The following is an 18,687-nucleotide window of genomic DNA, read 5'->3' on the forward strand; positions in this document are numbered from 1 at the left end:
CCTACAGTGAAAAAGTCCCAGCCTTTCTTTATAACTCATACTTTCCATACCTGGCAATATTCTGGTAAATCTCTTTTGAACGCTCTCAGCTTAATAATATCCCTCCTATAACTAAATGACCAGAACTGGACATTTTTTGAAAACAGGGAGAAAGTGAAGTCTATGGATGCTGGAGATGAAAGTCAAGAGTGTGGTGCTGGAAAAGCACAGCAGGTCAGGCAGCAGCCGAGGAGGAGGGGAGTTGACGATTCGGGCATAAGCCCTTCATCAGGAACATGAGGGTAGGAAGGACTTCTGCCCAAAACATCCATTCTCCTGCTCCTGTACAAATGTCTTTTTGACCCTGTACAAATGTCACAAGTCATCGCTGCTCCTGAACAAAAAGTGGACCAGGTGGGCAGAATGTTGTAGTAAATCAGTATCAGGTCTGGGACCTACAGGATATCAGTGTTGGGAAGAACTGTGTCGAGACTTAGGCAAGTGTGCTTCCCAGCTGAACAAGGCCACATGGAGCAGCTACAAGGGATTGCAAAAATACAAAGTTAAGACAGGAGTTAGATGAGATGAAGCAGGAGTTGGAGAAAATAGAGAGCAAAGCAATACAGCAAAAGTAGATGAACCAGGTAAATTTATTACAGACCCAGTATCAAAAAATAGAGCATGCAATCAGCAACTGTGACAAAGCCCGAAAGAGATTGCGTTATCAGAACCATGTGCAAATTTACAAATCACACTCAAAACTCTGCAACAAGCAGACAAAGAAAATAAAGCCCCTCCTGTGGACCATTCTGCATGCCAGTTTTTTTTAGCACAGAAAGGCTGACATGCCCATTTGGAACAATAGAGTATGAAGTGGAAACTGATGATGAGGCAGACTGAGGGCAAATGGAGGAACAAGTTCCCTGGTATGTTGAACGCAGTGATGACTGGGGACCCCACCTCCCTTCCCAAGGGAATCAGAGCCCTCTGCAGCCTCAGCACCTTACCCTACCCTGATTAACCCTCTGCTAACAAGCCACCAGCATGGCCAAGATACTGAAAATCCAATCACATTCACAGCAACATAGTGTGATAGTGAATATGATATCCAAACTGGAGCCTTCTGTTGACCCCCTTCTGCAATGGGCCCATACAGTCATGTAGCATGGAAACAGATCCTTCAGTCCAACCCGTCCCCATTCCGACCAGATATCCTAAATAAATCTAATCCTATTTGCACGTACCCAGTCCATATCCTTCTAAACCTTTACTATTCAAATATCCATCCAGATGCCTTTTAAATGTTGGAATTGTACCAGCCTCCACCACTTCCTCTGGCAGATCATTCCATACACACACCACCCTGTGTGTGAAAATGTTGCTCCTTAGGTCCCTTTTCTATCTTTCCCCTCTCACCCTAAACCTATGCCCTCTGGTTCTGGACTCCCCCACCCCAGGGAAAAGACTTGGTCTATTTTTCCTATCCATGTTTCTCAATTTTGACCTCTATAAGGTCACCCCTCAGCCTCCGACACGCCAGGGAGAACAGTCCTGTTCAGCCTCTCCCTATAGCCCAAACTCTCCAACCCTGGTAACAACCTTGTAAATCTTTTCTGAACCCTTTCAAGTTTCACAACATCCTTCCAACAGCAGGAAGACCAAAATTGCACACAACATTCCAACAGTGGCCGAACCAATATCCTGTACAGCCTCAAAATAACCTTCCAACTCCTGTACTCAATACTCTGACCAATAAAGGAAAGCATACCAAACGCCTTCTTCACTATCCTATCTACCTGTGACTCCACTTTTAAGGAGTTATGAACCTGCACTCCAAGGTCTCTTTATTCAGCAACATGCTCCAGGACCTTACCATTATGTGTATAAGTTCTGCTCTGATTTGCCTTTCCAAAATACAGCACCTCACAATTATCTTAATGGCTGCCATGTACCTGTGTTAGCCCATATCTCTCTCAACGTTCCCACTCCAAGTATCTGTCCAAACGTCTTTTAAATGTTGTAACTGTAGTTGCATCCATTACTTCCTTCTGGCAATCCATTCCACATACAAACCACCCCCTGTGTGAAAAGGATGCCCCTAGTTTTGAACTCCCCTCACCCTGTTTATTTTCTCTATTCGCGTCCCTCATGATTGTATAAGTCTAAGTCTCAACCTCCCAACGTTCCAGTGAAAAACATCCCATCCTATCCAGCCGCTCCTTATAACTCAAACCCTCCAGTCCCACCTACATCCTAAATCTTTGCTGAACCCTCTCTAACTGTCCTATTAGAACCCAAAAGCTTTTGTTTCCTCCTTCCTAAACCCCCTTCCCCCCCAAAGTTTTAGATGTTATTCCAAACATCCCCCAAAATTCCAGAACCTTATATCTGAACACCTAATGCACTGTACTATTCATGTTGTGCACTGACAAACTCTCCCATTGGAAACCAAACCCCATGATTTTCCAGTAGGTCTTTTACATAGTTGAACAAGTTGATCATTGAATGACCAAACCATATGCACTAGTTCAAATCCAAATTTGAAAATAAATTATATTTAAAAATGGACAAATTACACAGCTTACATCACAAATGGTGAAAATGCCATTGTTAATTTTTGAGTATGTGAACCTGGTACAGTGTAGGATATTGGTCCCTAATCTGACCACTGACAGTGCAACCTAACACAGCTGGAGATGACAACTGTGTGTTGTCTCTACAGACAGTTAGGACAGCTGAGGGGCTACGCACACCATGAATATTTGGTGACTCAGTGAATGGCTGAAAAACACTAGGAAAATCTAAAGATATATTTTGGCATTCAATAGATTATGTGCAAGTGACCACGCAAACTCTTGAACGGTTCCCTGACAGAGTTTTACACTGCTTGGATGATTTGGAGGAAATAATATGCATGTTAATACATCTGATCCCCAGACTGGAGGGAAAGGGCAGCTACAGGATGTAGAAGCAGCAACTTTAGCATCGGTCAGTTGCAATAGGGAAGATCCAATGGACAGTTTAAATAAATGCTGCCAATAGGAAGGGGAACACCTGACAGCATTCACTGGTCAGCTGTGGATTCACTTCACAGGAGTCTTTGGGAATATGAACAGAGCAATGTTAAAGGGACAAAATCTCTCAGGACTTTAGCCACTGAAGAGGGGAGAAAGGCCTGTGGGGGTTTCCCCCCACTGATTATGCCCAAACTAAGGCATGGGTGTTAAAAAGAAAGCTTGGGAGAAAGAGGTTCAGGGGATACACAAGACAGATAAGAACAGAAAACTGTTCCCATAAAAGGCCTAAAGCCTGGTCGTGTACAGAGGGGGTCAGAAGCAGAGGAAGAGATCACGTACAGGGGGAGAAGTAGAGGTCAACCTCCAAGGGGAGCCCAGACAACAGCTGGTAGAGCGCTACACTTGTGGCAGTGTGGGTCACTATGCCCGAGATTGCAGAGCAACTGTCAACCCCCACATGGAGCAGAGCTGGGGTACCGGACCACAGCATTACAGAGATCGATGTGACAAGCCCTGGTAACCTCAGTGGACAAAACCGTGAGTCTCTTCTCCCTGTCCCCTTAGCTGCACACAGTTCTGAGGGCACAACAGGGTCAGGCCACACTGATGTGGATGTGTACCGCAAGGAGGAACAGTGCAGGAAGACCCCTAGTGGACAGTGAGGTAGGGGGCCCTCCATCGAATTCTTATGGGATACAACCTGGAGTACACCAACAGAAATGTCCTTTGCAGTCTCGCAGGCCATCTATGGAAGGCAGTAGCTGTCGGAGTAGCAAGAAACAAGAAGCAACATTAGGCTTACATTGATGGGACGGCGAACCCAGGAGAATACCAATAGGTCAGTGGGTCATATTGCAGGTCCTTCAGCCCGGAACATTCTTGTCCTGAGCTCCCCATTATGTTATGGAAACGGCAAACTCGTCAGTGTATATCATTTTACTGGTTTCCGGGAAGGCTGGATGGCTTCATGTGAATCAATTAACCATACAGAGCACAGAGCAATAGCCACCATTTCCAAGTTTTTAGAGGAATTGGAAGAAGCACATCCCAATACAAAACCTGTGGCCCAGTCACTAGTCCTGATCCAGTGCCAGTGATAGTCCCAGATATTCCTCATCCAGTGCCATTGTCAGTCCAGTCACTGTTCCCGATCCTGATCCAGTGTCAGTCCAGGTCACTGTTCCCGATCCTGATCACGTGTGGTCCTGGTCAATGTTCCTGATCCAATTCCAGTGCCTGTCTCATTCACTATTCCAGACACTGATCCAATGTCTTTCACAGTCACTATTCCTGATCCAGTGCAAGTGTCAGTCCCAGTCACAGTTCCCGATACTGACCCAGTGTCTGTCCCATTCACTGTTCCCGATACTGACCCAGTGTCAGTCCCAGTCACTGTTCCCGATACTGAACCAGTGTCAGTCCCAGTCACTGTTCCCGATACTGACCCAGTGTCAGTCCCAGTCACTGTTCCCGATACTGACCCAGTGTCAGTCCCAGTCACTGTTCCCGATACTGACCCAGTGTCAGTCCCAGTCACTGTTCCCGATACTGATTCAGTGTCAATCCCAGTCACTGTTCCCGATACTGACCCAGTGTCAGTCCCAGTCACTGTTCCTGATACTGATCCAGTGTCAGTCCCAGTCATTATTTCTGATCCAGTCCCAGTGTCAGTCCCAGTCACTGTTCCTGATTCTAATCCCGTGTCAGTCATGGTCACTGTTCCAGATCCAGTGCCAGTGTCGGTCACAGTCAATATTACTGAACCAGTGCCAGTGTCATTCTCAGTCACTATTCCTGATCAAGTGCCAATGACAGTCCCAGTCACTGTTCCTGATACTAATCCAGTGTCAGTCCCAGTTACTGTTCCCGATACTGATCCAGTGTCAGTCCCAGTCACTGTTCCTGGTACTGATCCAGTGTCAGTCCCACTCACTGTTCCTGATCCTGATTCAGTGTCAGTCCTGGTCACTGTTCCTGAAACCGGTCCAGTGTCAGTTCCGGTCACTGTTCCTGGTACTGATCCAGTGTCAGTCCCAGTCACTGTTCCTGATTATAATCCAGTGTCAGTCATGGTCACTATTCCAGATCCAGTGCCAGTGTCGGTCACAGTCAATATTACTGAACCAGTGCCAGTGTCATTCTCAGTCACTATTCCTGATCAAGTGCCAATGACAGTCCCAGTCACTGTTCCTGATACTAATCCAGTGTCAGTCCCAGTTACTGTTCCCGATACTGATCCAGTGTCAGTCCCAGTCCCAGTCACTGTTCCTGATACTGATCCAGTGTCAGTCTCAGTCACTGTTCCCGATGCTGATCCAGTGCCAGTCTCAGTCACTGTTCCTGATCCTAATCCAGCGCCAGTCGCAGTCACTGGTTCCGATCCTGATCCAGTGTCAGTCTCAGTTACTGTTCCCCATCCTGATCCAGTTTCAGTTCTGGTCACTGTTCCAGATACTGACCCAGTGCCAGTCGGAGTCACTGTTCCCGATCCTGATCCAGTGTCAGTCCCGGTCACTGTTCCCGATCCTGATCCAGTGCCAGTTCTGGTCACTGTTCCTGATCCAGTGTCAGTCCTGTTCACTGTTCCAGATCATGATCCAGAGCCTGTCCCAGTCACTGTTCCTCATCCTGATCCAGTGTCAGTCCCAGTCACTGTTCCCAATCATGATCCAGTGTCAGTCCCGGTCACTGTTCCCGTTTCTGACCAGTGCCAGTCCCAGTCACTGTTCCAGAATCTGTTCCAGTGTCAGTCTCAGTCACTGTTCCCGAATCTATTCCAGTGTCAGTCCCAGTCACTGTTCCCAATCCTGATCCAGTGTCAGTCCCAGTCACTGTTCCCAAACCTGATCCGATGCCAGTCCCAGACACTTTTCGTGATTCAATCCCAACCCAGTCAATGTTCCTTATCCTGATCCAGTGAGAGTCCCAGTCACTATTCCTGATCCAATCCTAGTCCCAGTCACTGTTCCTGATCCACTGCCATTCCCAGACACGGTTCCTGATTTAATCCCAGTCCCAGACATTGTTCCTAATCCTGTGCCAGTTCCTGTCATTGTTCCTGATCTTTATCCAGTGCCAGTCCCAGTCACTGTTCCCAATCCTGATCCAGTGTCAGTCCCAGTCACTGTTCCCAATCCTGGTCCAGTGTCAGTCCCAGTCACTGTTCCCGATACAGACCCAGTGTCAGTCGAAGTCACTGTTCCTGATCCAAATCCATTACCAGTCCCAGTCACTTTACCCGATCCTGATCCAGTGACAGTCCCAGTCACTGTTCCTGTTCCTGAACCAGTGTCAGTCCAGGTCACTGTTCCCGATCCTGATCCAGTGCCTGTCCCAGTCACTGTTCCCAATCCTGATCCAGTGTCATTCCCAGCACGGTGGGCAGCACGGTAGCACAGTGGTTTGCGCTGCTGTCTCACAGCGCCTGAGACCCGGGTTCAATTCCCGACTCAGGCGACTGACTGTGTGGAGTTTGCATGTTCTCCCCGTGTCTGCGTGGGTTTCCTCCGGGTGCTCTGGTTTTCTCCCACAGTCCAAAGATGTGCAGGTCAGGTGAATTGGCCATACTAAATTGCCCGTAGTGTTAGGTAAGAGGTAAATGTAAGGGTATGGGTGTGTTGTGCTTCGGTGGGTCGGTGTGGACTTGTTGGGCCGAAGGGCCTGTTTCCACACTGTAAGTAATCTAATCTAAGTAATCTAATCTAATCACTGTTCCAGATCCTGATCCGGTGTCAGTCTCAGTCACTGTTCCCCATCCTGATCCAGTGTCAGTCCCGGTCACTGTTCCCAATCCTGATACAGTCTGAGTCTCAGTCACTGTTCGCAATCCTGCTCCAGTATTAGTCCCAGTCACTGTATCCGATCCTGATCCAGTGTCAGTCTCAGTCATTGTTCCCGATCCTGATCAAGTGTGGTCCTGGTCACTGTTCCTGATCCAATTCCAGTGCCTGTCTCATTCACTATTCCAGATACTGATCCAGTGTCATTCACAGTCACTATTCCTGATCCAGTGCAAGAGTCAGTCCCAGTCACAGTTCCCGATACTGACCCAGTGTCTGTCCCATTCACTGTTCCTGATCTAGTGTCAGTCCCAGTCACTGTTCCCAATCCTGATCCAGTGTCAGTCCCAGTCACTTTTCTCAGTCCTGATCCAGTGTTAGTACCGGTCAGTGTTCCAGAAACCGATCCAGTGTCAATTCCGGTCACTGTTCTCGGTACTGATCCAGTGTCAGTCCCACTCACTGTTCCTGATCCTGATTCAGTGTCAGTCCTGGTCACTGTTCCTGAAACCAGTCCAGTGTCAGTTCCGGTCACTGTTCCTGGTACTGATCCAGTGTCAGTCCCAGTCACTGATCCTGATTATAATCCAGTGTCAGTCATGGTCACTGTTCCAGGTCCAGTGCCAGTGTCGGTCACAGTCAATATTACTGAACCAGTGCCAGTGTCATTCTCAGTCACTATTCCTGATCAAGTGCCAGTGACAGTCCCAGTCACTGTTCCTGGTACTGATCCAGTGTCAGTCCCAGTCACTGTTCCTGATACTAATCCAGTGTCAGTCCCAGTTACTGTTCCTGATACTGATCCAGTGTCAGTCCCAGTTACTGTTCCCGATACTGATCCAGTGTCAGTCCCAGTCCCAGTTACTGTTCCTGATACTGATCCAGTGTCGGACCAGTTACTGTACCCAATACTGATCCAGTGTCAGTCCCAGTCCCAGTTACTGTTCCTGATACTGATCCAGTGTCGGTTCAGTTACTGTTCCCGATGCTGATCCAGTGTCAGTCCCAGTCACTGTCCCCCATCCTGATCCAGTATCAGTTCTGGTCACTGTTCCAGATACCGACCCAGTGCCAGTCAGAGTCACTGTTCCCGATCCTGATCCAGTGTCAGTCCTTGTCACTGTTCCTGGTCCTGATCCAGTGTCAGTCCCGGTCAGTGTTCCTGATCCAGTGTCAATCCTGCTGCAAATGTGTTGCTGGTCAAAGCACAGCAGGCCAGGCAGCATCTCAGGAATAGAGAATTCGCCGTTTCGAGCATAAGCCCCTCATCAGGAAACTGTGCTTTGACCAGCAACACATTTGCAGCTGTGATTTCCAGCATCTGCAGACCTCATTTTTTACCCAGTGTCAATCCTGTTCACTGTTCCAGATCATGATCCAGAGCCTGTCCCAGTCACGGTTCTCGATCCTTATCCAGTGTCAGTCCCAGTCACTGTTCCTGATACTGATCCCGTGTCAGTCTCAGTCACTGTTCCCAATCCTGATCCAGTGTCAGACCCTGTCACTGTTCCAGATCCTGATCCAATGTCAGTTCAGGTCACTGTTCCCGATCCTGATTCAGTGCCAGTCCCAGACTCTGTTCCCAATCCTGATCCAGTGCCAGTCCCAGTCACTGTTCCCAATCCCGAACCAGTGTCAGTCCCAGACATTATTCCAGATCCTGATCCAGTGCCAGTCCCAGTCACTGTTCCCGATCCCGAACCAGTGTCAGTCGCAGACACTATTCCCGAACCTGATCCAGTGCCAGCCCCCAACACTGTTCTTGATCCATTTCCAGTCCCAGTCATTGTTCCTGATCCTGTTCCAGTATCAGTTCCAGTCACTGTTCCTGATCCTGATCCAATGTCAGTCCCAGTCACTGTTCCTGTTCCTGATCCAGTGTCAGTTCCAGACATTGTTCCTGATTCTGATCCAGTGCCTGCCCCAGTCACTGTTCCCAAACCTGGTCCAGAGCCAGTCCCAAATATTGTTCCCGATCCGTATCCAGTGCCAGTCCCAGTCACTGTTCCAGATCCTTATCCAGTGTCAGTTTCAGTCACTGTTCCCAATCCCAATCCAGTGCCAGTCCCAGACATTGTTCCCAATCCTGATCCAGTGTCAGTCCCAGTAACTGTTCCTGATCCTGATTCAGTGCCAGTCACAGTCACTGTTCCTGATCCTGATCCAGTGCCAGTCCCAGTCACTGCTCCCACTGCTGATCCAGTGTCAGTCCCAGTCACTGTTCCCAATCCTGATACAGTGCCACTCTCAGTCACTATTCCAGATCCTGATCCAACGTCACTCCAGGTCACTGTTCCCAATCCTGATGCAGTGTCAGTCCCAGTAACAGTTCCCAATCCTGATCCAGCGTCAGTCCCAGTCACTGTGCCCAAACCTGGTCCAGAGTCAGTCCCAGACATTGTTCCCAATCCTGATCCAGTGCCAGTCCCAAACACTGTTCTTGATCTATTTCCAATCCCAGTCATTGTTCCTGATCCTGATCCATTACCAGTTCCGGTCACTGTTCCTGATCCTGATCCAATGTCAGTCCCAGTACTGTTCCTGAACCAATCCCAGTCATCGTTCCTGTTCTTGATCCAGTGCCTGTCCCAGTAACTATTCCCAATCCTGATCCAGCGTCAGTCCCAGTCACTGTTCGTGTTCCTGATCCACTGCCAGTTCTAGACATTGTTCCTGATCCTGATCCAGTGTCAGTCCCAGTCACTGTTCCTGTTCCTGATCCAGTTTCAGTTCCCGACATTGTTCCTCATCCTGATCCAGTGTCAGTTCCAGTCACTGTTCCCAAACCTGGTCCAGAGTCAGTCCCAGACACTGTTCCCGATCCCGATCCAGTGTCAGTCCCAGTCATTATTCCTGATCCTGACCCAGTGCCAGTCCCAGACATTGTTCCCGATCCCGATCCAGTGTCAGTCCCAGTAACTGTTCCTGATCCTGGTTCAGTGCCAGTCTCATTCACTGTTCCCGAATTTGATACAGTGCCAGTCCCAGACATTGTTCCTGATCCTGATCTAGATCCAGTGCCAGTCCAAGTCATTGTTTCCGATCCTGATCCAATGCCAGTCCCAGTCACTGTTCCCAAACCTGGTCCAGTGCCAGTCCCAGACATTGTTCCTGATCCTTATCCAGTGCCGGTCCCAGTCACTGTTCCAGATCCTGATCCAGTGCCAGTCCCAGACATTGTTCCAAATCCTAATCCAGTGTAAGTGACAGTCACTGTTCCTGATCCTGATCCAGTCCCAGTCCCAGTCACTGTTCCTGATCCTGATCCAGTGCCAGTCCCAGTCACTGCTCCCACTGCTGATCCTGTGCCAGTCCCAGTCACTGTTCCCAATCCTGATACAGTGCCAGTCTCAGTCACTATTCCAGATCCTGATCCAACGTCACTCCAGGTCACTGTTCCCGATCCTGATGCAGTGCCTGTCCCAGTCACGGTTCTCGATCCTTATCCAGTGTCAGTCCCAGTCACTGTTCCTGATACTGATCCCGTGTCAGTCTCAGTCACTGTTCCCAATCCTGATCCAGTGTCAGACCCTGTCACTGTTCCAGATCCTGATCCAATGTCAGTTCAGGTCACTGTTCCCAATCCTGATTCAGTGCCAGTCCCAGACTCTGTTCCCAATCCTGATCCAGTGACACTCCCAGTCACCGTTCCCGATCCCGAACCAGTGTCAGTCCCAGACATTATTCCAGATCCTGATCCAGTGCCAGTCCCAGTCACTGTTCCCGATCCCGATCCAATGTCAGTCACAGACACTATTCCCGATCCTGATCCAGTGCCAGACCCAACACTGTTCTTGATCCATTTCCAGTCCCAGTCATTGTTCCTGATCCTGATCCAGTATCAGTTCCAGTCACTGTTCCTGATCCTGATCCAATGTCAGTCCCAGTCACTGTTCCTGTTCCTGATCCAGTGTCAGTTCCAGACATTGTTCCTGATTCTGATCCAGTGTCTGCCCCAGTCACTGTTCCCAAACCTGGTCCAGTGCCAGTCCCAGATATTGTTCCCAATCCTGATCCAGTGTCAGTCCCAGTAACAGTTCCCAATCCTGCTCCAGTGTCAGTCCCAGTCACTGTTCCTGTTCCTGATCCAGTGTCAGTTCCAGACATTGTTCCTGATTCTGATCCAGTGTCTGCCCCAGTCACTGTTCCCAAACCTGGTCCAGTGCCAGTCCCAGATATTGTTCCCAATCCTGATCCAGTGTCAGTCCCAGTAACAGTTCCCAATCCTGATCCAGCGTCAGTCCCAGTCACTGCTCCTGTTCCTGATCCACTGTAAGTTCCAGACATTGTTCCTGATCCTGATCCAGTGTCAGTCCCAGTCACTGTTCCTGTTCCTGATCCAGTTTCAGTTCCCGACATTGTTCCTGATCCAGTGTCAGTCCCAGTCACTGTTCCCAAACCTGGTCCAGAGTCAGTCCCAGACATTGTTCCCGATCCTTATCCAGTTCTAGTCCCAGTCACTGTTCCAGATCCTGATCCAGTGCCAGTCCCAGACATTGTTCCTAATTCTGATCCAGTGCCAATCCCCGTCACTGTTCCCAATCCCGATCCAGTGTCAGTCCCAGTCATTATTCCTGATCCTGACCCAGTGCCAGTCCCAGACATTGTTCCCGATCCCGATCCAGTGTCAGTCCCAGACATTATTCCTGATCCCAATCCAGTGCCAGTCCCAGACATTGTTCCCAATCCTGTTCCAGTGTCAGTCCCAGTGACTGTTCCTGATCCTGGTTCAGTGCCACTCTCATTCACTGTTCCCGAATTTGATACAGTGCCAGTCCCAGACTGATACAGATCCTGTGTCAGTCTCAGTCACTGTTCCCAATCCTGATCCAGTGTCAGACCCTGTCACTGTTCCAGATCCTGATCCAATGTCAGTTCAGGTCACTGTTCCTGATTCTGATCCAGTACCAGTACCAGTCACTGTTCCCGATCCTGATACAGTGCCAGTGCCAGTCACTATTCCAGATCCAGAACCAGTGTCAGTTCAGGTCACTGTTCCCGATCCTGATTCAGTGCCAGTTCCAGACTCTGTTCCCAATCCTGATCCAGTGCCAGTCCCAGTCACCGTTCCAGATCCCGATCCAGTGTCTGTCCCAGACATTATTCCTGATCCTGATCCAGTTCCAGTCCCAGTCACTGTTCCCGATCCCGATCCAGTGTCAGTCGCAGACACAATTCCCAATCCTGATCCAGTGCCAGTCCCCAACACTGTTCTTGATCCATTTCCACTCCCAGTCATTGAACCTGATCCTGATCCAGTATCAGTTCCAGTCACTGTTCCTGATCCTGATCCAATGTCAGTCCCAGTACTGTTCCTGAACCAATCCCCAGCATCGTTCCTATTCCTGATCCAGTGCCTGTCCCAATAACAGTTCCAAATCCGGATCCAGCGTCACTCCCAGTCACTGTTCCTGTTCCTGATCCAGTGCCAGTTCCAGACATTGTTCCCAATCCTGATCCAGCGTCAGTCCCAGTCACTGTTCCTGTTCCTGATCCAGCGTCAGTTCCAGACATTGTTCCTGATCCTGATCCAGTGTCAGTTCCAGACATTGTTCCTGATTCTGATCCAGTGTCTGCCCCAGTCACTGTTCCCAAACCTGGTCCAGAGCCAGTCCCAGACATTGTTCCCGATCCTGATACAGTGCCAGTCCCAGTCACTGTTCCTGATCTGATCCAGTGCCAGTCCCAGTCACTGCTCCCACTGCTGATCCTGTGCCAGTCCCAGTCACTGTTCCCAATCCTGATACAGTGCCAGTCTCAGTCACTATTCCAAATCCTGATCCAACGTCACTCCAGGTCACTGTTCCCGATCCTGATGCAGTGCCTGTCCCAGTCACGGTTCTCGATCCTTATCCAGTGTCAGTCCCAGTCACTGTTCCTGATACAGATCCTGTGTCAGTCTCAGTCACTGTTCCCAATCCTGATCCAGTGTCAGTCCCTGTCACTGTTCCAGATCCTGATCCAATGTCAGTTCAGGTCACTGTTCCCGATCCTGATTCAGTGCTAGTCCCAGACTCTGTTCCCAATCCTGATCCAGTGCCAGTCCCAGTCACTGTTCCCGATCCCAATCCAGTGTCAGTCGCAGACACTATTCCCGATCCTGATCCAGTGCCAGCCCCCAACACTGTTCTTGATCCATTTCCAGTCCCAGTCATTGTTCCTGATCCTGATCCAGTATCAGTTCCAGTCACTGTTCCTGATCCTGATCCAATGTCAGTCCCAGTCACTGTTCCTGTTCCTGATCCAGTGTCAGTTCCAGACATTGTTCCTGATTCTGATCCAGTGTCTGCCCCAGTCACTGTTCCCAAACCTGGTCCAGTGCCAGTCCCAGATATTGTTCCCAATTCTGATCCAGTGTCAGTCCCAGTAACAGTTCCCAATCCTGATCCAGCGTCAGTCCCAGTCACTGTTCCTGTTCCTGATCCACTGTCAGTTTCAGACATTGTTCCTGATCCTGCTCCAGTGTCAGTCCCAGTCACTGTTCCTGTTCCTGATCCAGTTTCAGTTCCCGACATTGTTCCTGATCCTGATCCAGTGTCAGTCCCAGTCACTGTTCCCAAACCTGGTCCAGAGTCAGTCCCAGACATTGTTCCCAATCCTTATCCAGTTCTAGTCCCAGTCACTGTTACAGATCCTGATCCAGTGCCAGTCCCATACATTGTTCCTAATTCTGATCCAGTGCCAATCCCAGTCACTGTTCCCAATCCTGATCCAGTGTCAGTCCCAGTCATTATTCCTGATCCTGATCCAGTGCCAGTCCCAGACATTGTTCCCGACCCCGATCCAGTGTCAGTCCCAGACATTATTCCTGATCCTCATCCAGTGCCAGTCCCAGACATTGTTCCCAATCCCGATCCAGTTTCAGTCCCAGTAACTGTTCCTGTTCATGGTTCAGTGCCAGTCTCATTCACTGTTCCCGAATCTGATACAGTGCCAGTCCCAGACATTGTTCCTGATCCTGATCTAGATCCAGTGCCAGTCCAAGTCACTTCCCGATCCTGATCCAATGCCAGTCCCAGTCACTGTTCCCAAACCTGGTCCAGTGCCAGTCCCAGACATTGTTCCAGGTCCTGATCCAGTGTAAGTGCCAGTCTCTGTTCCAGATCCTGATCCAGTCCCAGTCACTGTTCCTGATCCTGATCCAGTGCCAGTCCCAGTCAATGTTCCAGATCCTGATCCAGTGCCAGTCCCAGACATTGTTCCAGGTCCTGATACAGTGCCAGTGCCAGCCACTGTTCCCAATTCTGATCTAGTGTCTGTCTCGGTCACTGTCTCCAATCCTGATCCAGTGTCAGTACCGGTCACTGTTCATGATCCTGACCCAGTGTCAGTCGCAGTCACTATTCCCGATCCTGGTCCAGTGCCAGTCTCAGTCCCCGGCACTGTTCCTGATCCATTCCCAGTCCCAGTCATTGTTCCCAATCCTGATCCGGTGTCAGTTCCAGTCACTGTTCCCAATCCCGATCCAGTGTCAGTCCCAGACATTGTTCCAAATCCTGATCCAGTGTCAGTCCCAGTAACAGTTCCCAATCCTGATCCAGCGTCAGTCCCAGTCACTGTGCCCAAACCTGGTCCTGAGTCAGTCCCAGACATTGTTCCCAATCCTGATCCAGTGCCAGTCCCCAACACTCTTCTTGATCTATTTCCAGTCCCAGTCATTGTTCCTGATCCTGATCCACTACCAGTTCCAGTCACTGTTCCTGATCCTGATCCAATGTCAGTCCCAGTCACTGTTCCTGAACCAATCCCAGTCATCGTTCCTGTTCTTGATCCAGTGCCTGTCCCAGTAACTGTTCCCAATCCTGATCCAGCGTCAGTCCCAGTCACTGTTCCTGTTCCTGATCCAGTTTCAGTTCCCGACATTGTTCCTGATCCTGATCCAGTGTCAGTCCCAGTCACTGTTCCCAAACCTGGTCCAGAGTCAGTCCCAGACATTGTTCCCGATCCTTATCCAGTTCCAGTCCCAGTCACTGTTCCAGATCCTGATCCAGTGCCAGTCCCAGACATTGTTCCTAATTCTGATCCAGTGCCAGTCCCAGTCACTGTTCCCAATCCCGATCCAGTGTCAGTCCCAGTCATTATTCCTGATCCTGACCCAGTGCCAGTCCCAGACATTGTTCCCGATCCCGATCCAGTGTCAGTCCCAGACATTATTTCTGATCTTCATCCAGTGCCAGTCCCAGACATTGTTCCCAATCGTGATCCAGTGTCAGCCCCAGTAACTGTTCCTGATCCTGGTTCAGTGCCAGTCTCATTCACTGTTCCCGAATTTGATACAGTGCCAGTCCCAGACATTGATCCTGATCCTGATCTAGATCCAGTGCCAGTCCAAGTCATTGTTCCCGACCCTGATCCAATGCCAGTCCCAGTCACTGTTCCCAAACCTGGCCCAGTGCCAGTCCCAGACATTGTTCCTGATCCTTATCCAGTGCCGGTCCCAGTCACTGTTCCAGATCCTGATCCAGTGCCAGTCCCAGACATTGTTCCAAATCCTAATCCAGTGTAAGTGACAGTCACTGTTCCTGATCCTGATCCAGTCTCAGTCCCAGTCACTGTTCCTGATCCAGTGCCAGTCCCAGTCCCAGTCCCTGCTCCCACTGCTGATCCAGTGCCAATCCCAGTCACTGTTCCCAATCCTGATACAGTGCCAGTCTCAATCACTATTCCAGATCCTGATCCAACGTCACTCCAGGTCACTGTTCCCGATCCTGATGCAGTGTCTGTCCCAGTCACGGGTCTCGATCCTTATCCAGTGTCAGTCCCAGTCACTGTTCCCAATCCTGATCCAGTGTCAGACCCTGTCACTGTTCCAGATCCTGATCCAATGTCAGTCCCGGTCACTGTTCCCGATTCTGATCCAGTACCAGTACCAGTCACTGTTCCCGATCCTGATACAGTGCCAGTGCCAGTCACTATTCCAGATCCAGAACCAGTGTCAGTTCAGGTCACTGTTCCCGATCCTGATTCAGTGCCAGACCCAGTCACCGTTCCCGAACCCGATCCAGTGTCAGTCCCAGACATTACTCCTGATCCAGTTCCAGCTCCAGTCACTGCTCCCGATCCCGATCCAGTGTCAGTCGCAGACACAATTCCCGATCCTTATCCAGTGTCAGTCCCTGTCACTGTTCTTGATACTGATCCCGTGTCAGTCTCAGTCACTGTTCCCAATCCCAATCCAGTGTCAGTCCCAGTCACCGTTCCCGATCCCGATCCAGTGCCACTACCAGACATTGTTCACAATCCTGATCCAGTGCCAGTCCCAGTCACTGTTCCCGATCCTGATCCAGTGTCAGTCGCAGACACTATTCCCGATCCTGATCCAGTGCCAGTCCCCAACACTGTTCTTGATCCATTTCCAGTCCCAGTCATTGTTCCTGATCCTGATCCAGTATCAGTTCCACTCACTGTTCCTGATCCTGATCCAATGTCAGTCCCAGTACTGTTCCTGAACCAATCCCCAGCATCGTTCCTATTCCTGATCCAGTGCCTGTCCCAATAACAGTTCCCAATCCTGATCCAGCGTCAGTCCCAGTCACTGTTCCTGTTCCTGATCCAGTGCCAGTTCCAGACATTGTTCCCAATCCTGATCCAGCGTCAGTCCCAGTCACTGTTCCTGTTCCTGATCCAGTGTCAGTTCCAGACATTGTTCCTGATCCTGATCCAGTGTCTGCCTCAGTCACTGTTCCCAAACCTGGTCCAGAGCCAGTCCCAGACATTGTTCCCGATCCTGATCCTGTGCCAGTCCCAGACATTGTTCCTGATCCTGATCCAGTGCCTGTCTCAGTCACTATTTCAGATCCTGATCCAACGTCACTCCAGGTCACTGTTCCCAATCCTGATGCAGTGCCTGTCCCAGTCACGGTTCTCGATCCTTATCCAGTGTCAGTCCCAGTCACTGTTCCTGATACAGATCCTGTGTCAGTCTCAGTCACTGTTCCCAATTCTGATCCAGTGTCAGACCCTGTCACTGTTCCAGATCCTGATCCAATGTCAGTTCAGGTCACTGTTCCCGATCCTGATTCAGTGCCAGTCCCAGACTCTGTTCCCAAACCTGATCCAGTGCCCGTCCCAGTCACCGTTCCCAATCCCGAACCAGTGTCAGTCCCAGACATTATTCCAGATCCTGATCCAGTGCCAGTACCAGACATTGTTCACAATCCTGATCCAGTGCCAGTCCTAGTCACTGTTCCTGATCCCGAACCAGTGTCAGTCGCAGACACTATTCCCGAACCTGATCCAGTGCCAGCCCCCAACACTGTTCTTGATCCATTTCCAGTCCCAGTCATTGTTCCTGATCCTGATCCAGTATCAGTTCCAGTCACTGTTCCTGATCCTGATCCAATGTCAGTCCCAGTCACTGTTCCTGTTCCTGATCCAGTGTCAGTCCCAGTCACTGTTCCAGATCCTTATCCAGTGTCAGTTTCAGTCACTATTCCCAATCCCAATCCAGTGCCAGTCCCAGACATTGTTCCCAATCCTGATCCAGTGTCAGTCCCAGTAACTGTTCCTGATCCTGATTCAGTGCCAGTCACAGTCACTGTTCCCGAATCTGATACAGTGCCAGTCCCAGACATTGTTGCTGATCCTGATCTAGATCCAGTCCCAGTCCCAGTCACTGTTCCTGATCCTGATCCAGTGCCAGTCCCAGTCACAGCTCCCACTGCTGATCCAGTGTCAGTCCCAGGCACTGTTCCCAATCCTGATACAGTGCCACTCTCAGTCACTATTCCAGATCCTGATCCAACGTCACTCCAGGTCACTGTTCCCAATCCTGATGCAGTGTCAGTCCCAGTAACAGTTCCCAATCCTGATCCTGCGTCAGTCCCAGTCACTGTGCCCAAACCTGGTCCAGAGTCAGTCTCAGACATTGTTCCCGATCCTGATCCAGTGCCAGTCCCAAACACTGTTCTTGATCTATTTCCAATCCCAGTCATTGTTCCTGTTCCTGATCCAGCGTCAGTCCCAGTCACTGTTCCTGTTCCTGATCCAGTGTCAGTTCCAGACATTGTTCCTGATTCTGATCCAGTGTCTGCCCCAGTCACTGTTCCCAAACCTGGTCCAGAGCCAGTCCCAGACATTGTTCCCGATCCTTATCCAGTGCCAGTCCCAGTCACTGTTCCTGATCCTGATCCAGTGCCAGTCCCAGTCACTGCTCCCACTGCTGATCCTGTGCCAGTCCCAGTCACTGTTCCCAATCCTGATACAGTGCCAGTCTCAGTCACTATTCCAGATCCTGATCCAACGTCACTCCAGGTCACTGTTCCCGATCCTGATGCAGTGCCTGTCCCAGTCACGGTTCTCGATCCTTATCCAGTGTCAGTCCCAGTCACTGTTCCTGATACTGATCCCGTGTCAGTCTCAGTCACTGTTCCCAATCCTGATCCAGTGTCAGACCCTGTCACTGTTCCAGATCCTGATCCAATGTCAGTTCAGGTCACTGTTCCCAATCCTGATTCAGTGCCAGTCCCAGACTCTGTTCCCAATCCTGATCCAGTGACACTCCCAGTCACCGTTCCTGATCCCGAACCAGTGTCAGTCCCAGACATTATTCCAGATCCTGATCCAGTGTCAGTACCGGTCACTGTTCATGATCTTGACCCAGTGTCAGTCGCAGTCACTATTCCCGATCCTGGTCCAGTGCCAGTCTCAGTCCCCGGCACTGTTCCTGATCCATTCCCAGTCCCAGTCATTGTTCCCAATCCTGATCCGGTGTCAGTTCCAGTCACTGTTCCCAATCCCGATCCAGTGTCAGTCCCAGACATTGTTCCCAATCCTGATCCAGTGTCAGTCCCAGTAACAGTTCCCAATCCTGATCCAGCGTCAGTCCCAGTCACTGTGCCCAAACCTGGTCCTGAGTCAGTCCCAGACATTGTTCCCGATCCTGATCCAGTGCCAGTCCCCAACACTCTTCT

Source organism: Hemiscyllium ocellatum, chromosome 35, assembly GCF_020745735.1.
Source record: "Hemiscyllium ocellatum isolate sHemOce1 chromosome 35, sHemOce1.pat.X.cur, whole genome shotgun sequence".
Taxonomy (NCBI): Eukaryota; Metazoa; Chordata; class Chondrichthyes; order Orectolobiformes; family Hemiscylliidae; genus Hemiscyllium; species Hemiscyllium ocellatum.